The sequence below is a fragment of the Adiantum capillus-veneris genome, chromosome 15, assembly GCF_014529385.1.
Source record: "Adiantum capillus-veneris isolate H3 chromosome 15, ASM1452938v2, whole genome shotgun sequence".
NCBI lineage: Eukaryota > Viridiplantae > Streptophyta > Polypodiopsida > Polypodiales > Pteridaceae > Adiantum > Adiantum capillus-veneris.
This window is the reverse complement of record NC_140945.1, coordinates 100,973,730-100,984,980: the sequence shown is the minus strand read 5'-3', so window position 1 is coordinate 100,984,980 and position 11,251 is coordinate 100,973,730. Positions and strand designations below refer to the sequence as shown.

The window sequence follows — 11,251 nt, the reverse complement described above, 5'->3', positions numbered from 1 at the left end:
TTTTGTATCAACTGTTTTGAGTTGTTGATAATTGTTTAATCTGGTTTGGGTTTATGTAGAGTCAAAGTGATCAAACATACGTGCCTCTAAACAACGACGAGATAGAGGAGGATTAGATAGAAAAATATTTTGTCCAAACTTTCGTAAAGTCCCAATGTAGCACATTGTATATACAGCTATTTACTTTTTAATGTAACTTTTTTGAATAGTTGATCTTCTGCATATTAAATTGTCAAGGTGAAGCAAATTAAATTTCAATTCTTTGGTATTTTTTAAACTCTTCCAAAAAACAATTGATGTTTCATTGTTTTATGCAGGTAAAAAATAAAGGTGCTCATTCGGGCCACCCAATTAAATGAGCACCTTTATTTTTGAATTGGCATGTAGCGGCAATAAGCGTGGTAATAAAAGCGGCAGCTGTCGCGGTAATTATAGCAACGGGTATATTGCCGTGACTATTATCGCGCTTATTGATGAGAAACCACTACCGCGTCCATAGCCGCGGTTATTGTCGCTCCCACAAATTTTTCTCTCTTCTTTTTCCTTTATTTTTCTGCGGCAATGCTAGCGGTTATAGACAACTCCTCTTATAGTGTTTTGTACTGTAGACCCAGGGCTTCCACAAGAAAATATGTAAGATAGCACGTGCGAACAAAAGTAGAGATTTATAATTAGGTACATCTTTTCTTACGTAAAGGGTTTATCAATTGAGAAAGTGAAAATTTTCATGCATAAGAGCTAGTTTTTTGCAAAAATGCACACATAAGGGGTACATATAATACTTGAAAATATATAGGTAAGAGAATGAGCCTTGGTACTGTGGAGTACCAAAGTTTGGTACTGTAGAGTACCAAATGGATAACACGGAAATGGCATTAGACAACGATAATCTCAAGTAAGATTCTATTCAAGAGAATTACAACTATTGGCTATGGTTAGAACTATAGTTGGGGTAAACATTGTATGGCTCCCCTCTTACACAAATACTTCTTCATATGGTCTACTATTGTAGATATTTTCTTAAGGAAATTGTCCTGGTTTTTAGGTCAAAATTTGAAGCTTTTGTCGGTAATTACACTAAAACTTGTGTAAATTTACCGGTTTTCTTATAGGCAAGCTCAAAATCTACCCGAGATTTTACAATTTCAGCCGGTTAAAATACATTGGACCTAGGTTTTTTTGGTTGGATAGAGTTGCAATTTATGCAACTTGCTCTGACTGTTTGACGAGTATTAATAAGACAAAAGTCAACGCAGAGAAATTTTGACTAGTTGCTTCGCAAAATCGCAGTTGGAACTTGGCAAGTTGGCTCCTGATGATAACGACGACGGAAGGGCCATGGGTCTGGATAACTTGATAAGGTGCACTTAAAAATGAAATGTAAAATGTTGTCCTTGCAATAATGTAGTTAGGGCTAAGGGTAGTTTTACACTGGAAAGACATCTGGCGTACAGCTACGGGAAATACGGAACTGCCTTGGCTGGCGCTTCTGGTTCTGCTCATTAGCACCATATGGCACATCATACCTGCAATTGATGGCAGTGACATAAGCAAGGGAAGAAGAAAATTGCAGCAGGTGCAACTGCAGTGGGAGTCGAGGTTGGTAATGGTAGAGGTGCTGGGGGTGTTGAAGCGGTCTATAATGAGCAATCCCTTGGGGGTGCTGGATTCCTGGGATGTGGACAACACTTCTTTCGCTGCAGACCCCTGCAAGGATAAGTGGAGTGGCTTGACATGTGATGAGCAGGGGCTCCAGTTGCTTGAGATCAACCTCTCTGGCAAGCAGCTGCGAGGAACCCTCACCCCCTCCCTCAACGTGTTTCCCTTATCCTCTCTCACCTCTCTCGACCTCTGACAGAACAACCTCGCGGCCGTCTCCTCTGATTTCTTCAATTTGGCGTCTCTCATCCCGTCCTCCCTTACCCTCCTCAATCTCAGTCACACCAATATTGGCTTCAACGCTAACAGATCATCCCAGCATCAACCGTCCACTCTTCTCAATATGGCCAACAACGCCAGCAGCTTACGCTCCCTGTAGCACCTCTGGCTGGACAACATCGGCCTCTCTGGCTCGCTGCCGTAGCAACTGGCTGCCCTGAAAATGGGCCACACCTTCCCTTCCCTCCAGACCCCCTGAGCTACAACATACTGCAAGGGGTGATTCCCGCTACCCTCGCCAACTGGAGTGCGTTGAAACACCTGGATCTCTCCTTCAATAGGCTATGGGGTACAATTTCGGCCGCTCTGTCATTGTCTTTGTCAAAGTAACTTATTATTTTATTAAGTGTGGACTTCTTTCCACCTACCTCTATTCCCTAATTCCCACATGGACTCCTTCCACGTATGTAAGTCTCAACATGTGTCTATTCCCACCAACCTATAATTCACATGTGATGGATAATCCTCACTCCCTCAACTTGTATATAAATCCCATTAGCTGCCCTCATTTGTAACAAGGTGTTCTTTCTCCATTCAAGTCCAATCTATTGTCATTGCTCTATTTCTATCTTGCACTCTCTTATGTCTTGACATTAGCATATTAATTAACAATGATATTAATCAAATTTAGGTTAATCTCTAAGTTCTCACATGGTATCAGAGCGATAGAACTTGAGGTAAGTTTTTCTAATTAGCGCTAAGAGTATTCCATCTCTCTAGCCCACACTCGAAGCCTCCCTCTCCATTCTTTTCAAGGAATTCGGAACCTCGAAAGATGGCCAAGTTAGCTGCTTATTATCCGCATCCACCTACAAGCCCCGCTACATTATCGACAAGCTTAACGGTACTAACTACCAAGTGTGGAAGATTCGGATGAAACTCTACCTCACGTAGCTGCAACTTTGGGACGTCACGTCAGGAGTCGAAGAGCAACCTGACCACCCCCAAGACCCCGAAGACAAAGATTTAACATACTTCATCGACACCTATAATACTTGGCATAGTAGAAACAATAGTGCCAAAATGGATCTCATTCTCCATTGCCAAGATCGGCAAGTCCAAATGGTGAAAAAGATAACTAACTGCTAGCGCCATTTGGAAGTTCTTCGAGAAGAACTATGAGCACACTGACCTCGTCTACCAAGTTTCCCTGATCAAGAAATTGGTAAACACTACCATGCAAGAGGATCGGTCATCCTCCAAGCTTTTGGAGACGTGGAAAATACTTCTAGATGAAGTACTTATCTCAGGGCTTGCCATCCCTGAAGAGCTTCAAAGTATGCTCTTATTGGCTTCTTTACCTGCATCATGGAGAGCCTTTATTACTACACAAGCCACCACGGCTAACTTGCAGCTACAAAATCTTGTAGCCAACATCCATCAAGAGGGAATGCTTCATGACCACACTAGCAGCTCGCAAAAGTCAACAGCACTTGTCACTATGACAAGAAACTCACGCCCTTACAACGGCAAGAAGCCTCAACATTCGGGCCCTCCTCAACAACACAATAATTCTGGAAGAAAGTTGCAATTTCAAAGCCACCACAATCACCAAAATTCAAAGCAATGTGCCAACTATCATCGCTTTGGACACCTCACAAAGGACTGTCAGCAACCACTCAATCAAGGTAATCGTCCTATCTCTCACCCTAATCTATATCCTTCTTACCCTCAAGGGGGGACACGCCATGGCCAACCATCTCCTTTTATTTATGGTCAAGCTCATTATGCTGACATATCTACTTATGATAGCCCATCTTATCCTTTGCAACTATATGCCACCAGTATAGCTACTTCATATCCCAATATCTGGCTACTTGATACGGGCACCACCCATCATATGACATATCACCTACATTGGCTATCCAACATCACTTATCTAGAACACCCTCTAGAAGTATGCCTCAATGATAACAGCATCCAGCTCGCCAAAGCCTATGGAGATGCTGTCATTAACCTACCTAATGGCCTACACACCACTATTTCTCACGTATATTATGTCCGTGGTCTCAAGAAAAATCTCATCTCTGTCAGCGAGCTAACCGACAATGGCATCATGAGAAGGCTACCAGATTTCGGCACTAAACAAAGATGGTCAGTATGTCACACTTTTGGTCCCCAAAACTAGGTTTCTTTATCAATTGGGTGACTCATCGCCTACACATGCATCTGCATCATCCATAAAAACACAAGAAAACACACTCAAATGGAATTATAGACTAGGACATATTTCTCAATATGTTTTGCACCAACTCACTCATCGCCAACTTGCACTAGGTCTTCCCAAGCACCTCACTCACATCAGACTTTGTGAGGGCTGCATTCTTGCTAAAGCACATCATGTCCCATTCCCCACTTCATCATCACGAGCCACTGCACCTCTCGACCTCATCCACTCTGATGTTTGTGGCCCATTGCCCGTCAACTCCCTAGCTGGCAATAAGTATATGCTTACTTTTATAGATGATTTCTCAAAATACACAACTACTTACTACATGGCCGAGAAATCCTCAACCTTCTCTCATTTTTGCACATTCAAGGCATTAGTTGAGACTAAACATGGCTGCCACATTAAAACTCTCCGCACAGATCATGGTGGGGCATACACTTCTCATGCATTCAAAGATCTATGTCTTTTTGCTAGTATTCGACATGAATTCTCCATCACCGACCACCCACAACAAAACGGTCATGGTGAGCGCAAGAATCGCACCCTATTTGAAGTTGTTCATGCCATGCTTCTTCAAGCTAGCCTCCCAGACACCTATTGGGAAGAAGCTACCGCCACTGCGTGCTACATTCAAAACCGCATTCCATCCACCCGCAATCTTACTACTACACCCTACACCCTCTAGCACGGTCACCCACCTCATCTTGGCCACCTTCGCATCTTTGGAAGCAGTGCATACCCACTTGTGACGCAGCCTTTGAAAAACTATCACCATGTGCTCAATGCACAACTTTTGTCCGCTATGGTGATCTCTTTGGCATCAAGGCATACCGCCTCTATATCCCAAACTATCACAAGTTTATCTTTGCCCGCACCGTCGTCTTTGATGAAGAATTCATCATCTCAGGCAAATCTTCTCCACCATTGCACCCTACATTCTCATCCCCAGTCCACTCTTCTCATCAATCTTTGTTGACGGCCTCACCCACACACACAGCCATGCAAATCTCCCACCCTTTTGGGCACAATCCTGAGCCTCCCTTCACCATCCAAAGGCCTTTCCTCATCGCCCATCCACCTCCTCGTGTCTCGCATTCTCATGCACAGCCAATCGGCAACACTCCTGCACCACCTCTTGCACCCATCTCCTCATAGTTGACACCATCACCAACACCGTCCATCCCGACTGCCACTACTTCCATCAAACCACAGACATTCGGTGCTCCACCTCGTGAGCTACCATCACCTTCGCTACCGGTCTCACCTTCACAATCGCCACCTTTTTTTCGCAACTCCCAAGAAGGCTTGCCAGGCACTCCCATCCTAGCAGATGTTGACGAAGTCAAGACCCATAGCTCTACTTCTACCACCTCTCCATCATAACACACTTTGGTTGTACACTTGGACCAAGCCACCTCTAGCTCGCATGGTCGCACCCGCTCTCTTCGCGAGATCTATGAAGCCACCAATTTCTCTGATGTCCTCAGTGATGAAATGATTCTTGAACATCCACCACAGCCTCTTGAAGATGCCCTTACCCTCTCTGTTCTCGATTCCCTCGCTTCTAGCGAGAGCAAGAAGTGGCATGCTGCCATATTGGATGAACTCCCAGCCCTCAAAGAATCTAACACTTGGAAGCTTGTGCCACCTCCTAAGACTCAGAACATTGTCTCTTGCAAATGGCTATTAAAGAAGAAATACCACCCCAACGGATCAGTTGATCACTACAAGGCACACCTTGTCGCTCGCGGCTTCACTCAACAACAAGGTGTGGATTACTTCGACACCTATTCGCTAGTATTGGGTATGACTGCATTTCTCTTCTTATTGCACTTGCTGCTAAGTTTAATCTTCTTTTTACATCATCTTGATATAAAAACTGCCTTCTTACATGGCTTGCTCCAAGAGCTTATCTATATGCTACAACCTCCTCATTTTGAAGACCCTCTCCACCCTGATTATGTATGTAAATTGCATAAGCCCATTTATGGCTTAAAACAGTCTGCGCGAGAGTGGTACATCCGCATGCACCACTACTTGCTCAAATGTGGCTGGGAACGTCTTATGGCAGACTACAATATCTACATATGGCAGACCTCTAAAGGCATGGCTATCTTAGGCCTCTTTGTGGATGACATTCCTCTTCTTGGCACATCAGAGTACATGTTGCTACAAGCAATTGATTGCATCTCTCATGAATTCCCAGTAACCGAAAAAGGACCTATGACTTATTTTCTCAGCATTGAAGTCATAAGAGATCCAGCACGTAAATTTATCCAATTATCCCAATCCAAATACATTGAAGAACTCCTCCTCTTCTATGGTATGTCTGCTTCAACCCCTGAGTTTACTCCTTTGCTTGTTAAGCACAAGCTTGCTCCTAAATTTCATGATTACACTCACATTGATGCACTCTACTGCCCATCCTTTCATTTCCCAAAATTCTGCGGATAATTACGTCATCTTATCTCTTGCACCCGTTTCGATCTTTTTTACACGGGCCATATCCTCTCTCGCTCTATGTTAAAGCCATGTAAAGTGCACAAGCAAGCTGCAAAGCGCACCCTTCGCTACTTACGCACCACTCAACACTATGCCCCACTTACTATTACGACCCCTCTAGCCCCATCTCTATTTCAGGATATTTTGATGCCAATTGGGCTGGCAACGACCCTCGTTGTTTTTCTACAGGGGGCTATGTATTCACTTTGGCTGGTGGTCCTATCTCTTGGCAAACCAAACGACAATCTTCTATTGCTAGTTCTTCTACTGAAGCGGAATACGTTTCTACTGCTTGCCTCCCACGAGGCTCTTTGGATCTCTGAATTGATCAACCAATTGAAGATACCCTTCAATATCTCTACTGATCCAATCACTCTTTTTTGTGATAATCAGTCTACTATCGCACTTACAGAATCACCTTCCTTCTCATCCAAGCTCAAACACATTAAGATTAGCTTTCATCTCTTGGAAGAATTAGTCGTAAATGGCTTTATCAAGTCAGTATATGTTCCATCTGCAGAAAATTGGACAGACTTTCTCACCAAGTCTATGCCCGCCACTAAACAAACAACCTCATCTCGTAATTTGAGTTTGATCCCTATTGGATGAACTTCTCATTGAGAGGCGATAGCATGTATCTACAACATGGCTACTTCACAAAGCTTTTTTGTTCATCAATCTCAACGCGTTACAACGAGAAGTCCACCCTTAAGGGGAGATGTAAAAGTAACTTATCATTTTATTAAGTGTGGACTTCTTTCCACCTACCTCTATTCCCTAATTCCCACATGGACTTCTTCCACCTATGTAAGTCTCAACATGTATCTATTCCCACCAACCTATAATTTACATGTGATGGATAATCCTCACTCCCTCAACTTGTATATAAATCCCATTAGCTGCCCTCATTTGTAACAAGGTGTTCTTTCTCCATTCAAGTGCAATCTATTGTTATTGCTCTATTTCTATCTTGCACTCTCTTATATCTTGACATTAGCATATTAATTAACAGTGATATTAATCACATTTAAGTTAATCTCTAAGTTCTCACAGTCTTTTCGCAATCTTATCTTCTTCAGTGTCGTAAATACTTGGACCCTCGCTTGCTTCCTGCAAAGTTCGGTTTGCGCCTGTACGTCTCGACTGGAGTCGCTCAAGCTGGAGAGGAACAAGTTATCCGGTTCTCCGCTACCCATCCTCCTCAACGGCAATTTCTTTGTGGGCCGCATCCCTTCCAATTTCTGCACCCGTCTCCCCTACCTCAACAACTTAGTGTTGGGAAACAACTCTTTCTCCGGCCCTTTGCCACCCTCTCTCACAAACTGCTCCTTCACCAATCTCATGTTGGGCTTCAATAAGTTCTCAGGTGCTAATATTCACATGCAATTTAATTAAGCTCTCAGCTAATTTTAAGGTTAATGTTACTTGATTATCCACTGAAGAATAGAATTATTTGTAAATAGGGAGCATCTCGGGGGAAATGGTAGGAAAATGGAGCAAACTTCAACGTCAGCTTGATCTCCAGTTCAACAGCTTCACAGGCAGCATCCCACCACAAATAGGCAACCTTACAAACGTGGTCAACCTCCTTCTCAACAACAACCGCTTATCTGGAAGCCTTCCCCACCAGATAGGCATGCTGTCTTTGCTGCAAAAGGCCGCCTTTGAGCATAACTATTTCTCAGGGAATATCCCCGGCCAGATCTTCAACTGCATAGAGCTTGAGCGGGTGACCATTCAAGACAACATGCTGCAAGGTCCACTTCCCTGTTCCATAGGCCAGGCCGCCAGGCTCTCCCACCTCTACGCCCAAAACAATCTCCTGGCGGAAAACCCTGCCGGCCGGGCTCTCCAATTGCACGCAGCTGCCAAACTTCACACTCGCGAACAAACACTTCACGGGTTCGATTCCGTCCCATCTCGCATCAAAGCCAAATATCCTTTTCCTCTTTGACTTATCGCGCAACAATTTCTCAAGGCCAATACCACATGGGTTCGGACACATGCTGCAGATGCAGAGTCTAGACCTTTTAGGCAATAACCAGTCCCAGTCGACCTCTCGCAGTGCACGGCTCTGCTTTCTCTGAACCTTTCTTTCAACGAGATCTATGGAGGGATACCACCCAGCTTATTAGGAGGGATGAGCTCTTTACAGAAGCTCGATCTCTCGAACAATCAGCTGGAAGGTCTGATTCCCACGGTAGTATTACCATCTCTGGAGTTTCTCAATCTTTCCTACAACAATAAGCTAGAGGGCATGGTTCCTGAGCTACTTGGAAATATAGCAACCGAGACATCATTTTTGGCCAATTCTCAAGTTTGCGGTAGTATTGTTGGGCGTTCATGCAGCCACCGACCGGTGGCACTTGCAAGGAAGCTAGCCACCAAAATAGGAGCTGACATACTTGGGATAACTGTGCTAGTAATCATAATCATAGCTCGAAAGATGATGACCCAAGGTCACAGGTACCTGCTACGTAGGACGAACACTATTCTTTTTTTTTCCTTACAATTATGAGTGGCAGTGCTATATTAACCCTTGAAAAAAACGTACGTTAAGTCTCTATTAGAGTCAGTGCCTTGAAAGGCAAAAGAATAAGCGAGGGTGGATATAGAGCCAATTATGGTTACTAGCTGGAAGTCCATAGTTGGCACTCTTTGAGTATCCCATGTCTAGTAGTGCTTGCTTCCACTCTTCCAAGACTTTGTGTTTTCCTATAGAGAGTAGGGGGTACCCAGTTGGGGAAAATTGGAAAAACGATAGAATCACGCGAGATCCGTTTCGAAGCTGAATGGGAGGTGTCGAAGTTTGCAGACAAACGTCTGAGCGAGGTGGGAGATGCGAGGCAATTCGGCTGCTCATGCTCCAACTGCTCTGCATTCTGTCGCGCAGGGAACTGGCAGCTATGGGGGCGCAGGAGGTTCAGGCTATTTTTTATTTTTTATATGCTGGGAATTGTGCTCAAGGTCACGACACCTGCTGCATGTTGGGTTGGCTCCGAAAACATTGTGAAGTTGTACCATAATTATGTCGCACGTTCGAACTCCTCATCCGCCTTTTACAGTGAGAGAGATCTCAACTCAGAACTGGAACTGAGGAGTATCCGATGAATATAATATCAGTGGAGCCAACAGTAGGGGGTAGCTAGTATGAGTTTCCACTCACTACTTTCTTGTATGATTTCTTCAAATTTAGCCATCCCATGGTTTCTTTCAAATACTAGCAAAAGTGGATAAATTTGTCTGCATACCAGAATGGCTTGGTTATTGAGTACCTTTCCTCCTAGAATCAAGTCTTTCTTAAAATAGTGGATCTTGCAAGTATTTTGTACCCATTTGCAAATTTTACTTGCAAGACCTTCCAGGACCGAGCACTCTCTGAATATATTGGGGGATCGTTGATTAGCGCTTTACATTCTGAACGTAGGTTAGTGGCTATTCCTCTAGCATTTCCCCCATGACACCTTCTAGATGAAGATCTACATCATGCTAGGCCATGGAGGATTCTCGACGATGCTACCCATAACCTCTCCCACTTTGCCTTAAGTAGCTACAGTCTCCACAGTGTGTCAGGCAACGACAACCAATCTTCCTTGTAACAACGTTTGATGTAAGTTCCTTTTGTTTTTGGTAGAGCAATTTTTGTGTTTATGGGTAAATGCGATGTGAATGCCAAAATTTTTGATCAATTTCTGCCTCACAAATAAGCATCATAATATTATGTAGACCTTCGATCACTTTGGAGACCATTAGGCTTCTGTTTCTATTGACATCAAATTGAGAAGCCAACTGGTGTGCTTCTTTTCCGTTTAGGTTGTTTCTGTCTCAAAACTAAATCCATCTTGCTCTTAATTTTATCCATGACCCACTGAATTTTTTTCTTGTGAGAGATTCCTACCCCAAGTGGGGCTCGAAGGTGTCAAGGCATCATTCCTATAGATACACTTTCACCCGACTAGACAAAAGGGATAAATGAATCTTTCTTTGAAAGGGATATCAATCTTTACTTCTCAATGGTGCATTTGGAGCCAAAGATGGTGGCAAACACTTGCAGGGATTCAAAAATTTTGCCAAAGTTTCCTCTATACAATGGCATTAATTCTTAAAGTTTATCAAATAAGTATGTTTCCTACTTACTAGATTTCCAAAACCAAAAAATTATATGGAAAATGTAAGAGAGATTTGAGGGTTTTTTGGGATTTCAAGGTTTCTTTCTTCTCCTCATCTTTCCCCTCCCCTTCTCCCCTAGCCCTCCTATACATACTCTAAATGATGGAATATAAGTGTAGGTCACTTATCAACACCTATATTCTAGAACCCCTTTCTAATTTACACTCATGTGATACTAGTAGTACATACCTACATAGCGCATCCCTTGCACAAGAACACAACATCTTTGGTGGAACGTATGGGACTCTCTCTCTCTCTCTCTCTCTCTCTCTCTCTCTCTCTCTCTCTCTCTCTCTTAAAACCTATATATCACGTGAAATTTTCACCAATAAACCCTTCTCTTATTTAATGTAAATTGTTTTTTTCGAGATTTCTTTTTCAACACTTTTCTATATTTATGTGAAAAATTGAGAAAATATAGAATAAAATAATATGTATTGTTGAACCCACATGATAGGCATTTTTTTAAAT

General features: G+C 43.2%; 1 pseudogene; it reads left to right on the top strand.

The window, feature by feature from the left end:
- Positions 1-869: 869 nt before the first annotated feature.
- LOC147441171 (uncharacterized) lies at positions 870-9,721 on the top strand (annotated as a pseudogene).
- The last annotated feature ends 1,530 nt before the right edge of the window (positions 9,722-11,251 follow it).